Here is a 19,685-nt window from a genome sequence, read left to right as displayed (position 1 = left end):
ATACACACATATATATATATATATATATATATATATATATATATACACACACACACATACATATACGCATACATATACACACATACATATACACACATACAAATACACACATGCATACAAATATACACATACAAATACACACATATACATACACATATACACATATAAATACACACACATACATATACATACATTTACATACACACATACATATACATACACATATATGCATACACATACATACATATACACATACATATACACACATACAAATACACACATATACATATACATACACATATACACATACAAATACACACACATACACATACATACATATACATACACATATACACATACATATACACACATACAAATACACACGTATATCCTAGGCCTGCAAAAAAGCATATATTACCAACATGGCAGATTTAAATGCTTTTAAAACATTTTTTTGCATGCAAATTTGGTGTAATCACCTGATCCATTTCTGATGCATTCATTAAAAAGTGACTTTAATGTCCCTTTAAAATGCATTATGATTTCCTATTTCTGTGCTTTTGTACCTTGTTCTGCATTAGCTTTTAATAATCCATTCACAGGGGATGGATTCGTAGAATCAATACCTTAAACAAGTTCTGTAACAAAGACAGATGGAAGTATACAGCGTTAGCTGGGAGGACACATTGTATATCATATACTTTACAATGTAAAGGTTATGTCTGTGACCTAATCTGTAATTGGTCTGCTAATATAAAGCCTGGCTGTCAGTTTTGTTACGTTTAATAATGAAGTGTAACAATAGAGGTATACGCATGTACAGTTTAACTTTCTTATAGTGATAGAAAGCAACGTAAAATAATAACAGAATTTATACTTACCAATACATTTCTTTCCATAGGTGTCCATAACATGTGGGATACAATACCCAAGCTGAGAGTCCATGTTAAGAACAGGTGGGACAAAATGATGGCCGTTCCTATTTGCCGGACAATGCGGCCTGAAGGACTTTCCTGCCAAAAGCAGCTTTGGAAGAAGCATAAATATCAAAATGATATTATGAAGATAAGACAAAGTACGCTGCCTTGCAAATCTGTTCCAAGGAGGCGACATTTTTGAAGGCTCAAGTAGATACAGACCTAGTAGAATGAGACATTACTCTTTTTAGAGGTGGTTTTCCCACAAACAAGTAAGCCTTACAAAAGGTCTGTTTTAGCCATGATGCCAAGGCCACTACTGTAACCGCTTGACCTTTTCTGGGACCTGAAAAGTGGACAAACAAGCTAGAAATCTGTCTAAAATCTTTAGTTGCCTGAAGGTAAAATGTTAAGGCTCCGACTACATATTAATTGTGTAGAAGGCGTTTCTGAGAAGATCTCCTGGACAGGGGCCATCCCTTCATGTAGATTTCTGATTTGAAATGGCCTTTTTGCTCTGCCTGTTATAAGACCAAGAAGATCCTGGCTTCCAGGAAGGTTTGGAGGATTCAGACCTGTGGTTGGTGAGAGCTTTTGATTTCTAGGGGAGCAAAAGAAATAAAAATGATTTGTCCTGAGGTAGAAAATCCCCTTTTCCCCCAGTGACAGTTTTGATAATAGAATCCTATTCTGACCTAAAAAGAATCTTCCCTTCAAAAGGGACTGATAATAGCCTATTCTTAGAAACCATATCAGCTGGCCAAGATTTAAGACCTAAAGCTCTCAATAAAACAGCAAAGGATATTTGTAACATCAATTGTGTCAAAAAAATAATGAGAGCTGCTATGGGGTAATAGGGCAATGGAATAAGAGGGTTTTTAACTCTGAATTCCAGAATTTTTGGTCTTAAACACATACATAAAGTGCAATATTTAAAGGCTGTGAAACCCCAACAATGTAGTACCTATAAAAGGAGAGTAATAGGGATAGTTCCTGGGCTGTGTAGTGCCTGGGTCACTTACCTGGGCTGCAGCACCCATCCACTGTATCTTACCAGCTTGCTGGAGCCTTTATCCCTCACAGAATGATGATCCAGTAGAGAGCCCATCCAGTGTAAGTAAATAAATTGCAGAGGATAATTGCGGATATACCAGCAGACCCTCAGGTGGAGGCTGAGGGCAATTGTGGTTGAGAGATTTACCCATGAGAGCACTGACATGCCATAATGGAGGTATTCCTTTAAATCTGCTTCACTAAGAATCTTGGAGAAAATTATCCTGAAGTCTTCTCTAAGCAAAAATGGAAGACGGGTACTGGGTCTCAAGTACGGTTTGAACTCCCAATAAATGATTAGATAGAAAATAATAAAATCTTGCTTGCAGAGCACCTCTCTCCTCAGAGGCCAAGAACAAAACTGGGTGGGGAGAGGAGGTGGGAGGGATTAAAGCTCTTGTGAGGTTTCTTGAGCTCCTCCTAGTGGCAGGCAATATATCCCACATGTTATGGACACCTATGGACTCTCATTATCTTACGAAATAATTAGACATATGCTCAAGTAAAAGATTAGTATGAGAATATTTAGATAGTTTTTAAATCATTCTAAATTGATACATAACGAACCATTGTAAGCAGTTGATAAACGAAAGTGCTTCCGACAGCATATTCCACGGCTTGAGACCTCACGCAAACCTAATTATGGCTCAGTGGAAATGAGCCCATAGTCTGTCTGACCATGAAAGTTCATTTTGACTTTCCTCTCCCTTTAGCCAGTTTACTGAGTATATACCCTAACTCATCCATCATAAATTAACAAATAGTTATGAAAGAATTATTATAAAGCATTTCAATTCTAACCTTGCTATGAGGAGGCTTCGGGGATGGAACACATGGAAAAAACACAGTGCTTAAAAATGACAAATGTATTAGCGGTTATTAACAGAAATCTCAGGACTATTTCCAGAGCTGTATGAAAGCCGTTTGCAGCGCAGAGAGATGAAAGGTCGGGAAAATGATCAACTAACTGCAAGTTGCTCCAGGGCATTGATATCCTTGTCAGTTATAAAATACACATCTTTTTCAAGTTTCCAGAAAATGTGAGAATTTTTTTTCTTCCAAGGATATAAAAAGACTGCTAGGCGGCTCACTGAAAATTCAATATATGCTCAGACAAATGTTATCTAACCAAGGTTGAACAGATTTACTTTAGATGCATTATAGATTTGTGTGTCTATATTTTGGGGGTTATAAAATGTAAACCAGAAGCAATAAAAGGGGTTAGGAAATAGATAAGCGAGCGTTATTACATCAAGTTTACTGTTATGACATCACAAACAATAAATGGGATTACTAATAATGTTACAAAGCAATATGTCTAAAAAATAGTAAAATTCTACTAAGGACAATAAACAGTTTAAAATTATAATATATCAAGTGTTTAATTATGTTTAGTAAAAGAAAACCTCTGTAATATTATTATTTATTGTGTACTATTTTCCCTTAAACATTGCGTTGTGGAAAACAGTAGTGTGGCATTTAAGATTGGTAAAGTAACTACCTAACAGGGCTACCATGCAATAATTATTTGCACACTCTCTCTAATTGCCTATTTTATACCTGTCCCTAACTGTCCTCAGCAAAAGAGATAGCTAAGGGGAAACCAAGGTTCCAACAGAGTGGGGCCCATTACTAGAAACTAAACCTTTTCATTTAACCTTTTCATCTTTAATATTTAAAGAAATTAAAAAATGAATCAGCATTTTAGTCTCATCCTAATCTTGGCTTTGATTAGTTAATTACATCTAGCCTTTATTTGCGTTTAAAATGCCTTTGATTAAAACTTTACAAATATCAAGCAGTAATTGTTCAACAAAGGTAATGGGAAACCAGATATGTCAAATGCAAACATGTTTATAAAAATAGAAACTGTGTTGTGATTATGCCAATAGGTTTTTAAGAAATCTGTACATTTTGCAACATGTGTTTGGCGATATTAACCCTTTAATGATACGTAGCTGGTCTTTGAGTGAGGATTGCCTTTTTGATAGAGCGGTCTCACTACCAGTCTCGAGACTGCACTATTGCAGGATGCCTGCAGCAGGAAGGGAGGTCCTGCCGCTCACGGTAAGACTATTATGGAATGATACATCCTTAAAAAATAGTGACATACAGGGTACATTGTGGTTACTAAGGAATTAAAGGGACAGTAAAGTCAAATTTAAACTTTAATAATTCATTCAGATTCCATTTAAAACAACTTTTTGTTACTTCTGTTATGAAATGTGCACATATATCCCTGTTGTCATTGGCTCACTCAGTGTGTTCAGCTGACTCCCAGGGTGCACTGAGACCAAAGGAAATGTAGTAGCAGAACTAAACTGGAAACACGTTCTGACTCAGGACAGTGAAGTGTTTACTTTAAAGGCAATGGGGCCCATCTATCAAGCTCCGAAAGGAGCTTGACGGCCCGTGTTTCTGCGAGTCTTTAGACTCGCCAGAAACAGCAGTTATGAAGCAGCGGTCACAAAGACCGCTGCTCCATAACCTGTCCGTCTGCTCTGAGCAGGCAGACAGACATTGACGGAAATCAACCCAATCGAGTACGATCAGGTTGATTGACACCTCCCTACTGGCAGCCAATTGTCCGCGAGTCAGCAGGGGGCGGCGTTGCACCAGCAGCTCTTGTGAGCTACTGGTGCAATGCTGAATACGTAGAGCGTATTGCTCTCCACATTCAGCAAGGTCTTGCGGACCTGATCTGCACTGTCGGATCAGGTCCGCAAGACCTTTGTTAAATAGTTGCCAATAAATCCTCTTTGCTGCATTAAAGAAAGGATATTTTTAAACATTTTAGTAGACATTTCTTTGGGGAAACAATGCTTAGGTTTAATGCTCGCAGGTCCTAGTGGTGTGTGATTTTATTTCATTTGCTGCTATTAACATAAACAAAGCAGTGATTTCACCACTCTTTGGCTTCCAGAAACACATACAACGGGTGCAGCATTGTGATTTTACCCCCAGTGTATCAATAACAGAAACAATAGCTGTATTAAGTAACAATAATGCACTGCAGTGATTTTACCCCCAGTGTATCAATAACAGAAACAATAGCTGTATTAAGTAACAATAATGCACTGCAGTGATTTTACCCCCAGTGTATCAATAACAGAAACAATAGCTGTATTAAGTAACAATAATGCACTGCAGTGATTTTACCCCCAGTGTATCAATAACAGAAACAATAGCTGTATTAAGTAACAATAATGCACTGCAGTGATTTTACCCCCAGTGTATCAATAACAGAAACAATAGCTGTATAAAGTAACAATAATGCACTGCAGTGATTTTACCCCCAGTGTATCAATAACAGAAACAATAGCTGTATTAAGTAACAATAATGCACTGCAGTGATTTTACCCCCAGTGTATCAATAACAGAAACAATAGCTGTATTAAGTAACAATAATGCACTGCAGTGATTTTACCAACTTCATTGCCAAGACAACTAGCCAGATAATTGTTTTCCTCTTAGCTTTCAATAATAGGTAAAGCAGTTATTTTCAGTCACCTGCGCCAGCAACAGACTGTTATAACCCCTCTTTGCCAGTAATATATAGAACAATGATTGTTTTACACTTCAGGTGCCAGTAAGTCAGTGATTTAACCAGAATTACACAGTGTTGCACAGAGCATTGTTTGCACTACACGAAGAACTGTTATTTCCTTAGATAGCAGCTCTTATGTGCTCTACGGTAGTTTCATTCCAGCATCTTACGCACACTCAGTCTGAATCCTTTACAAACATGACGGCAGTCTTATCTGCAAAGGACCAAGGCATTGGTAACACGTAGCTGAACTTCACACCACTTTTAGAGCGTTTACTTAACATCTAGGTAAAATAGCAAACTGTTCATGATAAACACCCACCAAGCACAGAGTTGTAAATATTATTTATGGCAAATGCAAACAACAAGTAAAAGACTTTAACCCCTTCAGAACGGGGGCAAGTGCTCAAGATCTGAACAAAGCTCTGATGTAAACAAAAGGGGAAATCAGGAAGCTATGTGATTGTCACTGTGATCACATGACTCCAACACCGCTGATTGGATCCTGGGGAACTGCTTATGATGCTAGACATGTACCCCAGTCAGATCTTAGGTTTTCTTCAACGCAGAAAGGAGCAGAGCGCTAGCGTCCTAAGTGGTTAAAGCCCAGCGATGATAGGATGGCATGGAAAGTCCTAAGGGGTTTAATGAATTCCATGCCCAAGAGGGTTAAGGCAGTGCTGGAAAATAATGGTAGCCACACAAAATATTGACAATTTGGACCCAATTTGGACATTTCCACTTAGGGGTGTACTCACTTTTGTTGCCAACGGTTTAGACATTAATGGCTGTGTGTTGAGTTATTTTGAGGGGACAGCAAATTTACACTGTTCTACAGGCTGTACACTCACTACTTTACATTGTAGCAAAGTGTCATTTCTTCAGTGTTGTCACATGAAAAGATATAATAAAATATTTACACTGTTATACAGGCTGTACACTCACTACTTTACATTGTAGCAAAGTGTCATTTCTTCAGTGTTGTCACATGAAAAGATATAATAAATATTTACACTGTTATACAGGCTGTACAATCACTACTTTACATTGTAGCAAAGCGTCATTTCTTCAGTGTTGTCACATGAAAAGATATAATAAATATTTACACTGTTATACAGGCTGTACACTCACTACTGTACATTGTAGCAAAGTGTCATTTCTTCAGTGTTGTCACATGAAAAGATATAATAAAATATTTACACTGTTATACAGGCTGTACACTCACTACTTTACATTGTAGCAAAGTGTCATTTCTTCAGTGTTGTCACATGAAAAGATATAATAAAATATTTACACTGTTATACAGGCTGTACACTCACTACTTTACATTGTAGTGTCGTTTCTTCAGTGTTGTCACATGAAAAGATATAATAAAATATTTACACTGTTATACAGGCTGTACACTCACTACTTTACATTGTAGTGTCATTTCTTCAGTGTTGTCACATGAAAAGATATAATAAAATATTTACACTGTTATACAGGCTGTACACTCACTACTTTACATTGTAGCAAAGTGTCATTTCTTCAGTGTTGTCACATGAAAAGATATAATAAAATATTAACAAAAATGTGAAGGGTGTACATACATATACAGACACATACACACACATATACATACATATATACATACACACATATACACACATATATATACGCACATGCGCACAAATATATATATATACACACACACACACATATATATACGCACATGCACACAAATATATATATATACACACACACACAAATATACACACATACATATATAGACACACATATAAACATACACATTCATATATATACATACACAGATATACACACACACAGATATACACACACACACACATATACACATAGAAATATACACACATACATATACATTTACACACACACACACATATAGATAACAATTTACACTAACAAACAAAAATATTACTTAAAAAAAAAAGTTAAATGAATTGTTGTCATGTAGATTGTTAATCGGTAAAGAATACATTTCCGCCGGGAACCCCTCAGCTAAATGATTTATGAATGTGACTATCCCTTGTTTTTCTGAACCTGTAATTAAATTAAACACATAGCTTACCTTGCTCATACAGCAACCTGTTTACACGTCTTGTGGTGCACAGCACAAACTGAATGCCAAGCTGGTTACTCTCTTTAGGAAAAAGAGACTTGTCGGGATTTATTGATCTAAATGCTATGAAGATGCGTGTCACAAAACACCCCTCCTCCGGGAAAAGACATTTATCCTCTGTTATTTCAAAGCATGAGTCCTATCCTGGGGCGCTAAGCAGCCTGACGCTGGACCAGGCCTCTCCAGTTCTAAAAGCGCCACTATCAATAACAGAAGAACAACAGCAAAGTGATAGTCTTTGTACTGAAGTATTCTCTCATACGGATATTGCTGCAGGTGATTCAGGATCTAACAGATGAAATATTCATGTCTCTTCTTTGTATGCAAGTGATCCTTCTATCACTATGTGTTTTTCACAACAGATAATCATGTTTAATGAAAAAATGGTCCTTCAATTGGGAAATGAACTAAATTGTCACCTTACAATATGGAAATGCTAACAACAAGATTACTGATAACTGTATAAAACAGGTGTATGGTTAAGTGCCGCTTGACCAGGGGTACACTGAGACCAATAAGGGCCCTGGGCAAAAATTAGGGAAGGGCCCCCTCTGTCTCAAGAGTTTATGCAAATTAACCTGGAAGCCTCCCTGCCCTGCCCCCACCAGGTGCCCCAACCTCCAGAGCCAGGATCCCCAACATCAAGGGCTAGAGACAGGGTCCCCAACCTCCAGGACCAGACCCCACACTCCATGGCCCTCACAGCAACAGGGCCCCCCTATTCTAAGGCCCCCTGAGCAACAAACCTCACAGCCATTGCCCCCACTAAACCCAGACTTAAACGCTTAGTTACTGATACGCTAGCTGTCAGCCCCAGCTTAAGTAGCCCACCAGGAGCCATGGAGATGCCATTTGTGCCCCACCCCTACATGCTGGGCCCTTGGTCAAGGTCCTATTTGCCCAGCTGATCAGTCCGCCCCTGCACTTGACCATTAGGAGATTCGGGGCACAGTTGTATAACTGTGGTTAACCAGTCACCCTACAAGCATATTGGACATAAATGGAAAGCGGTCAGCTTAAACCCACAAGGAAATTGTACAACAAACTGAGTGTTACCTGTAAGTACACCATAGTATTATTTTGAAGTCAAAGGACATACCCTTTGAAAAGCCTCTTGTGTATGTTTACCTTGTATAATTTGCTGGGGCCAATTAGAATTAAATGTAAAATAACTCAACCTAGACCTTAGCCTTTAAAAACTGTAACACATTTTCAGAGTTAAACATTGAATATACATGACAGTTTCCGATGAATAATGTATGATGTTGTAGGAACTTAACTTCCCTTTAAACACAAAATCATAAATAAGCAGAGCCCATATAAAAAGATATGAACATACACACATAGGTTTTACCAAACTTAATATATTTAGGACCTTGGCCTTTAATACTAAATAAGATATACAACAGGTATTGCTCTAACAAGCTTATTAACATGATCTCCTGCAGTTTTAAATCCATACTGAAAAGTTAACCAACCTATATTGAAAATCAAACATTCACCCTGGGACCCAAAATCTGCTTTATATGCCATCTGACAAATTGCTTTCATAAACTATTCATCATGCACCACTAAAAGGAAGATGTTGTTTGCAATAAATCCACTGTGATCAGCAGTTCTGTTAGATCCAGCAGCCAAAATCTCCTTTTAAGTCATTTGTATTTTCTCTCAAAACCTACAAACTCCCTATGTGCCATTTTTACACACAAAAAAACATCTACTGAAGTGTCTTGTTGTAACTTAAAGGGGCACTCAAGTCAAAATAAAGTTTTATGATTCAAATAGAGCAGCAGTTTTAAGACACTTTCCAATTTACTTCCATTGTCAAATTTTGCACAGTCTTTTTATATTCACACTTTCTGGGAACAAGATTCTACTGAGCATGTGCACAAGCTCACAGGGTATACTATACTAGTCTGTGATTGGCTGATGTCTGTCATATGATACAGGGGTGAAGAAAATGAGAGAAAAAATACATTTGTCAGAAAAAATCTACTGCTTATTTGAAATTCACATTAAATGCTATTGCCCTGTCTTTTTTATTATGTGCTTGTTAATTATGCAATTCTACTGCACGGAGTGCTCCTTTAATACAAAATGTTTTGTACAACAATCACTATAAAAAGAACAGCAATATCACATCTAAAAGAGCACTTATTCCTGTATCTTTCTCATCTCATTTGCACAATGTTAATACAGAAATGAGCTATTTGTTAGCCGCTACAAACTCACTGAAGCTTTATAAAACAATGTTTAACAATGAGTTTAGTTATCACAACATCAGCTACAGGGGGGGGTGACGTTTTCACTGAGCACTTGGGTTCCTTTTGGTCCCTGTTAATAACGTTTTCAAGAAGCTAAATGCACAACCAAAACTATATGTGCAGCATAGCTTAGATTTTATTGAGAAATCATCTGTGATTATGGATAGAACGGAAGAAGGAAACACGGAGAGAGAAAAGGAGGTCATTAGAGAGCAAAGGGGAAGGAGAATTAAAGGGAAAGGAATGGATAGGAAAGAAAGGGAAAGAGAATAAAAAGGAAAGAAAGGAAGAAAATAACAGATGAAACCTTAAAGGGAAATAAAACCCCATTTTTTGTGATTTATATGGAACACAGTTTTAAACAACTTTACTCTTAATTTTACTTCTATTATCCTATTTTCGTAGATCTCTTGGTATCCTTTGTTGAAAAGCATACATAGGTAGGCTAAGGAGCAGCACTGCTAGGCGTTTTCTGCTGATTGGTGGCTGCACATATACGTCCCCTTGCATTGGCTCACCTGAAATGTGCAGCTAGCTCCCAGCAGTTCATTGCTGCTCCTTCAACAAAGGATACTAAGAAAACAAAGCAAATTTGAAATTAAACTAAATTAGGAAGTTATTTAAAATCGCATCTATCTGAGTCAATGTAAAAATGTAAGGTTAAATGTCCCTTAGAGGTAACTTTAGGAAAGAAAAACAAACAAAAGGTGAAAGAAGAGGAAAATGAGAGAAAAATGAACAGAAAATGAAATACTGTATAAGGAAATACAGTAAAAAAAAGAAGTGATGTGATCATATCATTTACATGAATAAAGATTCACTGTAAGTCAAATAGCGGGAGGAGCGGCTTTTCATTGGTACAACATGTAAGAACACGGAGCCCAATTATCCTCAAATTTTTTTTCTTTACGTGGTTCTCTAATTCTTCTATCCTATCCTGGAACTTCTTTAATAGATGCGTATGTTGTTTTACCTCTATGTGATGTATATTTACCATATCCTCTACCGCTGACAACCACAAATTGTCTGACTTCATTAGATAAATTAGCAAAATCAGATCTTAACTGCTCAAATTGCGGCATCATTAAATCAGAGATTTTTTTAACCGAATCAGAACTATCTATAATATTAGCCATATTATTATCCTCTAAAACACTATCTTATAGCACAGAACCAGTATTATTATTATTATCGGTTATTTGTAGAGCGCCAACAGATTCCGCAGAGCTATAAACAAAGGGGGAGTACAACAAAACAATTATAGGGTAGATGGCCCTGCCAAGAGTTGCACTGTTGTAGTTAGCTCTTAAGAAGGTGATTTACAAACAGCTGGACTCTTAGGCTTACATGCTAAGGGGGTTCAGGCGATAGCAATGGAGGAGTGGATAAAGAAAGGTTAGCATAGGGTGTATGGATCCCTGAACAGAAGAGTCTTTAGGGAGCGCTTGAAGCTTTCAAAACTAGGGGAGAGTCTTGTGGAGCGAGGCAGAGAGTTCCACAAGATGGGAGCCAGTCTGGAGAAGTCCTGTAAATGGGAGTGTGATGAGGTGACAAGAGAGGAGGAGAGTAGGAGGTCATGAGCAGAGCGAAGGGGACAGGAGGGAGAGTATCTAGAGACAAGGTCGGAGATATAGAGGGGAGCAGTGCAGTTGAGGGCTTTGTATGTCAGAGTGAGGGTTTTGTGTTTGATCCTAGAGGCAAGAGGAAGCCAGTGAAGGGATTGGCAGAGAGGTGCAGCAGATGAAGAGTGACGTGTAAGGAAGATGAGTCTGGCAGAGGCATTTATTATGGATTGTAAAGGAGCTAGGCGGCAGGTGGGGAGACCAGAGAGGACAGAGTTGCAGTAATCGAGGCGGGAAAAAATGAGAGAGTGGATTAAAATCTTAGTTGTGTCTTGTGTAAGGAAGTGTCTAATTTTAGAGATGTTTTTAAGGTGGAAGCAGCAGGCTTTAGTCAAAGACTGAATGTGAGGCGTGAAAGAAAGATCTGAGTCAGATGTGACCCCGAGACATCGGGCATGCGGGGTTGGGGTAATGATGGAGTTGTTGACAGTTATAGAGAGATTGGAGGTGGAGATTTTGGAAAAAGGGGGGGGAAATGAGGAGCTCAGTTTTAGAGAGATTTAGCTTGAGGTAGTGAGAGGACATCCAGGAAACGATGTGAGAAAGACAGTTAGTGACACGGGTTAGCAAGGAAGGAGATAGGTCTGGTGCAGAGAAGTGGAGGTGGGTGTCGTCGGCATACAAATGATATTGGAAACCGTGGGACTTTATTAGGGAAGAGAAGGGGACCGAAGACAGAGCCTTGCGGTACTCTGACAGAAAGTGGTGACGGGGCAGAGGAGGCCCCAGAGAAGGCTACACTAAAGGTACGGTTTGACAGGTAGGAAGAGAGCCACGAAAGGGCTGTTTCACAGATGCCGAAGGATTGGAGGGTTTGGAGCAAAAGAGGGTGGTCAACAGTGTCAAAAGCTGCTGACAGATCAAGGAGGATGAGCAGAGAGAAGTGGCCTTCTTGATTTTGCTGTAAGTAGGTCGTTGGTAACCTTAACAATAGCTGTCTCTGTGGAGTGATCAGGACGAAATCCAGATTGCAGTGGGTCAAGAAGGGAGTTTAACGTAAGGAAATGGGATAGGCATGCATATACTAGTTTTTCGAGAAGCTTTGAGGCAAGAGGGAGGAGGGAAATAGGGCGGTAGTTGGATGGGGAGGTAGGATCAAGGGAAGGTTTTTTGAGGATAGGTGTGACCAGTGCATGTTTCAGCGATGAGGGAAATATACCGGTGCTGAGGGAGAGGTTGAAAATGTGTGTTAGTATAGGGGTAAGGGTAGCAGAGAGGGAGGGGAGTAGCTGTAAGGGTATAGGGTCAAGGGGACAGGTAGTGAGGTGAGAGCGCAGTATAAGTGCCAAAACTTCTTCCTCAGTAACAGGGGAGGATGAGCTAAGTTTAAGGTTATGTGGGTTGTGCTTGAGTGAGAGCATTTGAGGGGGTGAGAGAATTGAATTATGTTGAGAGCTGATTTCATTTCTGATGTAGTCGATTTTTTTATTGAAGTGGCTAGCAAAGTCATGAGCTGACAGAGAAGCTATATTAGGAGGTGGTGGAGGGCGGAGGGGTATTGAAAGTGGAGAACAGATGTTTTGGGTTTGAAGAAAGATTAGAGATAAGAGTAGAGATGTAGTGTTACTTAAGGAGATTAAGGGCAGAATAGTAAGAGTTCAAGATGTATTTGTAATGAAGAAAATCATCTGAATGCCAAGATTTTCTCCAGTGCCGTTCAGCAGTATGGGAACATCTGCATAGGTACCGTGTCAGAGGAGTATGCCAGGGCTGAGGATGAGTGTGCGATTTCCGAGCTATGGTAAGAGGGGCGAGATTGTCAAGGACGGATGTAAGGGTGGAATTATAGTGGCAGATAGATTGTTCCGGGCAGGAAAAGGAGGAGAAGGATGAGAGGAGAGGTTTGAGGGAATTATCAAGCTGTTGCTGATCTAATGACATAATACTTCTGTGAAGTTTGGTGTGAGGAGTAGAAGGAGGGAGAGTTAAAGGAAGGGATGATATGTTGCAAGTAAGGAGATGGTGGTCAGAAAGAGGAAAGGGGGAGTTTGTGAAGTTTGAGAGAGTGCATCGATAGCTAAAGATCAGGTCAAGAGAGTGGCCGTCTTTGTGAGTGGAAGAATCAGTCCATTGTGACAGACAGAAAGAGGAAGTGAGTTGCAGAAGTTGTTTTGCAGATAAGGCAGTGGGATTGTCAAGAGGGATGTTGAAGTCACCAAGAATGAGGGCAGGGGTGTCTGAGGAAAGGAAATAAGGTAGCCAGGCAGCCAAGTGATCTAGAAATTGAGTTGAGGAGCCAGGGGGTCGGTATATGACTGAAACACGTACAGAGAGAGGGGAGAATACGTGAATCACATGGGTTTCGAATGAGGGAAATGAGAGGGAAGAGATGGGATGTATTTGTTAAAAGGTGCAATGAGGAAAGTAAAATACCTACACCACCTCCTTGTCTATTACCAGACCTAGCAGTGTGGCTGAAGTGGAGACCCCCATGTGACAGAGCAGCAGTGCCTGCTGTGTCTAGGGGAGAGAGCCAGGTTTCTGTTAGGGCCAGAAGGTTGAGGGAGTGGGAGATGAAGAGGTCATGTATAGAAGTGAGCTTGTTGCAAACAGAGCGAGAGTTCCAGAGTGCACAAGTGAAAGGGGTAGTGGCTTTTGATGCAAGAGGAATGTGAGTAAGGTTTGCAGAGTTTTGTTTTATGAGTCTATGGGACGGTACACATGGATGTGCATGGATAGGCAGTGGTTGGGGACCAGGATCAGGGGAGATGTCACCAGCAGTAAATAAAAGCAAGAGGGAGAGTGACATGAGATAATATACGGATTTGCAGTAGTGAGACTGCTTTTGAGACGAGCTGCAGGGGGGAGAGAGAGTGTTTAGGAATAGGTAAAGTTCATGAGTACAAAAGTAAGGTGAGTTTAAGAGAGATGGGCTAATGAACAGTGCAGGTGGAGAGGGAGGAGTAATTGAAATATGTAGTTTGTTATAGAGACAAGAGGTATCAAAAATGCTTATGAATATATTGAGCATTTTTACAAAACTGGGAACCAACTAAGCACATAAGACACAGAAATAAAGTAGCAATTGCATAAGAAAACAAAAAGGTATATGAAACATAATAATACAGAAGTACTTGCCTTGTGTCTTGCCCCTTGTCCAATCCTTGTTCAATTCTTGTATAATTCTATTGTTAATTTCTCACTTCTAAAATGTTCACTTACTTCTTGTATAATTCTATTGTTAATTTCTCACTTATAAAATGTTCACTTAATTATTTTATAATTCTATTGTTAATGCCTCACTTATAAAATGTTCACTTAATTCTTGTATAATTTTATTGTTAATGCCTCACTTATAAAATGTTCACTTAATTCTTGTGTAATTCTATTGTTAATGCCTCACTTATACAATGTTCACTTAATTCTTGTAAAATTCTGTTGTTAATGCCTCACTTATAAAATGTTCACTTAATTCTTGTATAATTCTATTGTTAATGCCTCACTTATAAAATGTTCACTTAATTCTTGTATAATTTTATTGTTAATGCCTCACTTATAAAATGTTCACTTAATTCTTGTGTAATTCTATTGTTAATGCCTCACTTATACAATGTTCACTTAATTCTTGTATAATTCTGTTGTTAATGCCTCACATATAAAATATTCACTTAATTCTTGTATAATTCTATTGTTAATGCCTCACTTATAAAATGTTCACTTAATTCTTGTATAATTCTGTTGTTAATGCCTCACTTATAAAATGTTTACTTTGAAAATGTGAACATATGTTGTTATAGCAATGCACAGCCCAAACTAGTGTGAAATATATGCAGGCAGGGCAGTCAGCTGAGTCCACTAAATTTAGTTGATTGCTAATCAAAGACAATTGGAAAGGCCAATTGAAAAGTTAGATTCTGGTCTGGTCATGGTGAGATGTTAAGTAAACAGACAATAAAATTTGGAGGGGGTTAAAACTATGGCATAAGACAGCTATACATTTTAGAATAATAGCAAGTATTGATATGGATTGAGCATTACATGGCAATTAACAAAACATTAGAAGTAAGACATTGAATAAAAGTACAACAAATGTAGGACTAAATAAACAAACTAAAATAATTTGCTCTATGTAAATATTCACATACCAAAATAGAGTTACAGGAGAGGAAAAGCACCAGAGTGTAGAGAATACTTTGCAGAGTGACAAGGAATATATTCACATACCAAAATAGAGTTACAGGAGAGGAAAAGCACCAGAGTGTAGTGAATACTTTGCAGAGTGACAAGGAATATATTCACATACCAAAATAGAGTTACAGGAGAGGAAAATCAACAGAGTGCAGTGAATACTTTGCAGTGACAAGGAATATATTCACATACCAACATAGAGTTACAAGAGAGGAAAAGCACCAGAGTACAGTGAATACTTTGCAGAGTTACAAGGAATATATTCACATACCAAAATATAGTTACAGGACAGGAAAAGCACCAGAGTGCAGTGAATACTTTGCAGAGTGACAAGGAATATATTCACATACCTAAAATTAGAAGAGAGAGTAGGGTTAGCTTGAAGTAATGTGCATTTCTTCAGCAGATGTCAATAGACAGCATGGTGTCTTCTTAATAAGCAGCACTCTGGTGAGTACTGAGTATACCAGCAGGCTTACTCTTTCGTTCTCTCTCCTTATTTTTGACCAGCATTGTAGGTGAGTTAGTTTTATATGATGTAACAAATTTCTCCATGTGATAAAATTATATACATAAAAATATATTTGTGAACATGTGTAGTTGAAATAAAACTAAGTGGGAAAGACCCTCTAAATTCTTTTTGCGAATTCTCTTTTAGTCCCTTCCTTTAGAGGGAGATATAATTGTGTATATGTATAATAATTTTCCTTCTTTTACCCAAGTGAAAAACAAAAACATCAGAAGTGAAAACATTGAAACCAACACAAGTGAAAGTGAATAAATATAAACCAATGTGAAGGGAGAAAATCTTTATCCTTTTACCCTGCTGCCCTTGCACCTGACAATTCTCTTCCAAAAGCTAAATCAGAGCAGATTATATAAACCAGGCAATTTAAGCAGTTTTGAGAAAACAAACTGTTTTTCATACCATACACAGTTACCCACTTAATCAATCATTGAAATTAGATTTTACAATATCATAGAGGCATAACCGAGTCAGTTTTGACAATGACACCTTGCTGTATATATGGCTATCCTGAAACAACTTCAGACAGGCCAGACTCTCACAGCTTATATTAGGCTTTCCAGCAACTTTTTAATCCACCTTCAGAGTCTTTGTCCAGGGAAACAACTACGTCTTAAGGTCTCACAATACTCAATTCACGTTTGATTCTGAAGTTATCCCAGCTTTGTAAGATTTTTTTTTTTTTTTAATCTCCCTTATTAAGGGCACTTGACATTTTTTACACAATGTTTCTTCACAAAAATAAGTTTTAATAAATAACACCAGACTGTCTTCAAGCTTAGCAAACAGATTTCATCACTGGAAAACAGTGTTCTTATCCAAACTGGGAGCTTTTTAAATATTTATTTATTTATAAAATATTTTACCAGGAAGGATACATTGAGATTTCTCTTGTTTTCAAGTATGTCCTGGGTCCACACAACATTGCATTGATACAATAGGGTACAATAAAATACAAAAACAATAATAATACACAATATATGCAAAGTTTAACATAGAACAGGTGCATTCTGTTTTGAGCTATATAGAGAGGGATCTCTTAATGGATATTAGGCTTGGGGAAGGTTTGAAAGTGTGCGGGAGGTCGTTCCATAACTGTGGTGCTCTGTAGGAAAAGGAGGATCGAGCTGCTTTCTTTTTGTATTGTGGCAAACTAAAGAATGTGCTGATACTGGATCAAAGGTTATAGGAGGTGGGAACAGCCGGGGAGACAACTCGGAGAGAGGGACTCTTGCCAATTGCATGAAAGAAAACATACTTACCTGATAAATTCATTTCTTTCATATTGGCAAGAGTGGTGGTTATGATTTTTTGTATAAAGCACAATTATTTCCAAATTCCTTTATTGATGCTTTTTACTAGAGGGAACATCCCACCAACTCCCCCTTAACTGCAGAGTCCCACAGTGGCAAGAGAGATTTCTATAAAAGCACCATGTGACCTGGTGTGGTCATTTGAATGATACAGATTCCCATCACTAGTGTAGTCAGTAACTGATTTCACTGACAGACAAAAGCAAACTCATCAATTGTAAGTAATAATAGGAACAACACACCTAATTCTGCATTAGCCACAGACAGAACATGACTCAGGGATTATTATTAACTCACAGATTTTACAGCACAACCATTTCATCGAAAGTGTTTTACTGTTTGAAACATTATTTTATCAGTGTAATTCATTGCTTTGTAACATGTAATGTTCTAACTCACATTGTTATAATCTCTATATCCCAGACCATGAAAATAAAGAACTCATGTTTATTGCTACAATATATGTACACACTAGTCACATGCTATGAGATACTGTTTCAGACAGACATATCATTAACATGCATTTAAAGTACTGTCAGATATCTATAGTTTCACAGCTGCAGCATTTCCGAATATTATTTAGCCAGTTAATCAATTATATTTATTCTAGAGATACTGTATTTATTTATTTATTAAGAACAGAAAACATTCTGATTCTAAAATGCCTTCTAAGGCCCCAATTTATCAAGGTCTGTCGGACCTGATCCAACAGTGCGGATCAGGTCTGACAGACCTCGCTGAATACGGCGAGCAATACGCTCGCCGTATTCAGCATTGCACCAGCAGCTCACAAGAGCTGCTGGTGCAACGCCACCCCCTGCAGACTCGCGGCCAATAGGCCGCCAGCAGGGAGGTGTCAATCAACCCGATCGTACTCGAACGGTTGATTTCCGGCGATGTCTGTCCACCTGCTCAGAGCAGGCGTACAGGTTATGGAGCAGCGGTCTTTGTGACCGCTGCTTCATAACTGCGGTTTCTGGCGAGTCTGCAGAAATAAATATGCCCCTAAATATATATTTAGTAGAAAACTGTCCTGAAAACCGTCTTTTAAAACACAAGTTTTGCGGCAGACAGAGGAGTGATAACAGGACATCTGATGAGCCATCCCTAAGTTATATTTTCTTCTTTAAAGACAGATCATTTAGAAGAGTGTGTACACATCACCTGAAACAATTTTTACAGTTATTAAAATGTGTAAATTATTTTGCGTACTGTAGGCACTGGATTTATAGAAAAATATAAACTACAACAGCTGAATCACTTAAACTACAATAGTTTCCTTTTCTAAGTCCCCTACTTATACTCTCAGTGCTATTTTTTTTTTTTAATAACTCATAATCCTGTAAAAAGTTCCCTGCATTGTCCTAAGGTTACTTAGGTGACAAGCTATAATGGGTCTGCTCCTAACACCAGATTCAATATACTGTCCCTAATTATCTACCTAATCACAGTCACACCATTGTTATCAAGTGTCAGATCCCTATAAAATGGTCACTAAATAATAAACAAAAAGGTATTTTTGATGATGTAGGATGTTGTATAGAGCAGTCACTTCTGGGAGTATCGTAGGTGTATATTTGTAGGGATTGGTTGTAAGTAAGGTTGGCTTTTAGGGATACTATGGATGGACTAAAACTCTGCTGGTGGGAGTTCACAAGGGAAAGTATCAGACAACACTTTTTTTGTTGCAAAATAAAAAAACTTAAAACAGAAAATAATGCGCTAAAAACAAACACAATTTTTTTATAGATCAGAATGTCCTTAAATGTTAAAGCTATATAAAAACCCTGTGCAAGTATGCATATCGCACAAATTAGACAGGCACCGTTATTTGTTAGTGATACTTGGCGCCTTTTAGCCAATATAACATGGACAATTAACCAAACCACAATTAACATTGATAGCAAACACCAACTTAAAATAGCAGTTCCTGCAACAAAATGTGTATTTCCACTAGCAGTGTGATATTTAGAGGCACAGGGGCTGATTTATGAAAGTGCGAGCGGACATGATATGATGTAGCGTATCATGTCCGCCGCACATCGATAAATGCCGCTGTTGGCATTTATCATTGCACAAGCAGTTCTTGTGAACTGCTTGTGCCATGCCGCCCCCTGTAGATTTGCGGCCAATCTGCTGCTAGCAGGGGGTGTTAATCAGGCCGATCGTATAGGATCA

This window comes from Bombina bombina, chromosome 12 (assembly GCF_027579735.1).
Source record: "Bombina bombina isolate aBomBom1 chromosome 12, aBomBom1.pri, whole genome shotgun sequence".
Classification (NCBI taxonomy): Eukaryota; Metazoa; Chordata; class Amphibia; order Anura; family Bombinatoridae; genus Bombina; species Bombina bombina.
This window is presented reverse-complemented; position numbering follows the sequence as displayed.